The sequence below is a fragment of the Branchiostoma belcheri genome, unplaced genomic scaffold, assembly GCF_001625305.1.
Source record: "Branchiostoma belcheri isolate BF01 breed outbred unplaced genomic scaffold, Haploidv18h27 scaffold15, whole genome shotgun sequence".
NCBI classification, from domain to species: Eukaryota; Metazoa; Chordata; class Leptocardii; order Amphioxiformes; family Branchiostomatidae; genus Branchiostoma; species Branchiostoma belcheri.
The window spans coordinates 954,345-957,424 of NW_017802935.1; the positions used below are offsets into that span (position 1 = coordinate 954,345).

Sequence of the window (3,080 nt, forward strand, 5' to 3'; positions counted from 1 at the left end):
AGTGAGAAATTAATAAATGTTTGTGTTGCCATGGCACCGGGTTTCTCAGGCATTTTCTTCCAAAATCGGTAATTTTTACTTAAACAATGAACTTTTCAGGCTTTATGTTAATTTACACATGCTTGCTAAAATGTTTATAATTTTATGTATGCTTGATTCCACAGTAATCTCTGCCACCGGCGAGTGCGGGGCGAACCAAACCGTCCTGACGGTGACGTCAGAGGAAGGCTACATCTACAGCCCGGGTTACCCCGTCAGCAGCTACCCTCAGGGACTGGACTGCACCTGGCTCATACAGGCCGCACCAGAAAATGTAGGTGTCTTTGTTTGCTTGTTTGTTTGTTTGTTTGTTTATATGTTGTTCCATTAATATGGTAAATACTATTTTTCCTGGAGTCCAGCAACATGAAATAACAATAATAATGATAATGATAATAGTTACTTAAATAACTCATATCAAGGGATTGACCTAGGTGTTTAAACTGTTCGTCTTGTATGTTTGTCAAAACTTAATAAAGATGATTTTAACTCTCATAAAACAAAGATCATCTCGGTGACGTTCCTGGACTTCCAGCTGAGCTACACCACCAGCTGTGACTACGCCACGGACTTCGTGCAGATCGGCAACAGCAACGACACGTACGACTTCAAGGTAAGGAGTTCTTTATTGTAAGTTCGTTAAATAGAGAGAGCTGGAGAGCTGTATGTGATGGCATGCAGCCCAGCTGATAGCCCGCTAATGTATGTATGTATTGCAAGTTCGTGTCCGAGCGAGGGCTAATTGCAAACAGACATTGACAAAAGCAACGAACACAGAATGTGGTGAATTTAAGATTGTTATTATGCTAACATGGAGTTATACGGTTTGCTTATTTAACTTACTGTATGTTCTTTAAACTAATATAACGTTAATATACAGGGTAAAGAGTGGATATGATTCACAAAAATGACACATGGTAACTGCTATTCTATTCTCAAGTACTGCGCGAGTAACACTCCCGGGGACCGGCCGTTCGAGAGTAAAGGGAACCAGGTGTGGCTGTCGTTTCAGACGGGACGGTGGACGAACAAAGGCTTCTGGCTAAAGTACCAAAGTAAGTACGCTGTTTTGAAAATTGTCATTACCATGATCATCATCATCATCATCGTCCGGCTGCGGAGCAGTCGACCACAAGTCTTCCCCACGACCGTCGATCCGCCGCCAGGTTGGCAATGTCCTCTGGCCGCAGGTCACCCTCGGTGTCCCCCAACAGGCTCCGGACGTAGCCCAGGTAGTCGAGTCGCTGGCGCCCTGGGCGTCTTTTGCCGTGCGTCGGTACATACAGGGCATATGTTCGGCATGGTTCCCCCACAGGCATTCTAAGTGCATGTCCCAGGAAACGAAGTTGACGCTGCCTTACCATGGTGATAAGGGGTCGAGTGTTTGTCAACTTGTAGATCCAGGCGTTGCTCACATGGTCTAGGCGCTTGATGTTAAGCATGACCCTATAGCATGATGTGGCGAACGCGTGATCATACCATGATCATATACAGTATGTGGTGTATGACGAGCCTATCGAGCCGGTGCAGATATGCAAAAGTATGTTGAGCCCTGGCACTCTATGGCAACCACTTCTTTCCCATCCCTGCCGCAGCTGTAGGCCGACCCATGGCTAAATTACGTAACTCAACACCACAACACCAGTTGCCATGGTGACAGACGTCTGGTCCAGGTCATTGACATGTGTTTGAACGGAAGATCCATAAACCATTAGCAAAAATCATATGTTCCCTTCTGGGAGAGTGCATGAAGATACATGAATACGTAAAGCGTACATAACAATATTGATAGCGTTAATAAATAAATAAATAAGTATATAAATTATGGAATCTACTTGACGACATTAAATCACATTCATAGTTATCGAATTCCATCCACTTCTGTCCCATCCCTCCCTCAGCTGTCGGCAGACCCATGGCGGCGGACCCAAGGAACTCAGTCCTGTCTCAGTCAGGTAACGCCGCGGGGACGGGAAACGAATTTACAGGCGAGGCTCCGTCCGACGGTTAGTGCGAGCTTTTTTTTTATTTTTTATTTTTTTATTTTTTCATCTGCTTTATGAGTCACCACAAAACAAGGCTCGTGAGAGCCACTCAAATGTTTTGGGTTACTGTACAGTCAGTGAGGACAGATGTTTGTTGACCTTAGACTTGAAAAGAATAACACCTAAGGCTTCCTCCTACTCCAGCACATCCATTCTGTTACGCCAAGTGTGCAGGCCCGTAAATTTCCGTGCACATGCACGGCGAGCACGAATCCGGGAGTGTAAGGAAATATCCGGGCCGGTACACGCGGAGCCCGGAAATCCATGGACGCGACCAGGACACGGCGAATTTCACGGGTGTTTGCGGGCCTGGAAACTCCTGGAAATGTCATTTTTGAAGCAGTGTTAATTATTCTATATTCTGTTTCGTTCGATTATCATATTCACTTTCTGTATTGTTTTGTATTTTATACGCATGTACAAATACTCTAGCAGGTGGAAAATTACACCATAGAATATTAATCAAGCGACTGGGTAGATTCTCTTATGTGTTAGACGTCGTGCCAGATAGCATCTGCTATCTCTTATCAGTAACAGAGAGCTATTCATATTCTCATTATGAAATACACCTAAGCCTCAAATAATTAGTGCTTGTTGAATGGCCTTAAGGACGTACCTACGTGAATTATTTCTATGGGGTCTCATAATGACACGATTTACAGTGCATAAGATAAAGATTAAAGCAATTCTCTTTTTATATATTACTGCAGTAGAATGCACTGATTTATCACATTGTATCGTCCGGGTACGGAAAAATATTGTTTTGGGTGGCTGAACTGTGTGTTTGTGTTTCTGTTTGTCCGGATAGGGTTGGTTGTCAGCACTCGGGTGGGGGGAGATTGATTGACGGGCATAATGGCAGTTTAAAACGTTAGACACAGGAAATTTGTAGAGTTTGAAGGTTCCAAGAAAAGAATTTGGCCGGAAGCCAGTAGGAAATAGATATTGGTTGAATTGTGGGAATTCAGAAAGCCATCCTCCAACACTGAACGGTTT

The 3,080-nt window shown here is 44.0% G+C and overlaps 1 pseudogene; it reads left to right on the forward strand.

The window, feature by feature from the left end:
- Positions 1 to 2,050, forward strand: part of LOC109465169 — a 24,061-nt pseudogene extending 22,011 nt beyond the window's left edge.
- The last annotated feature ends 1,030 nt before the right edge of the window (positions 2,051 to 3,080 follow it).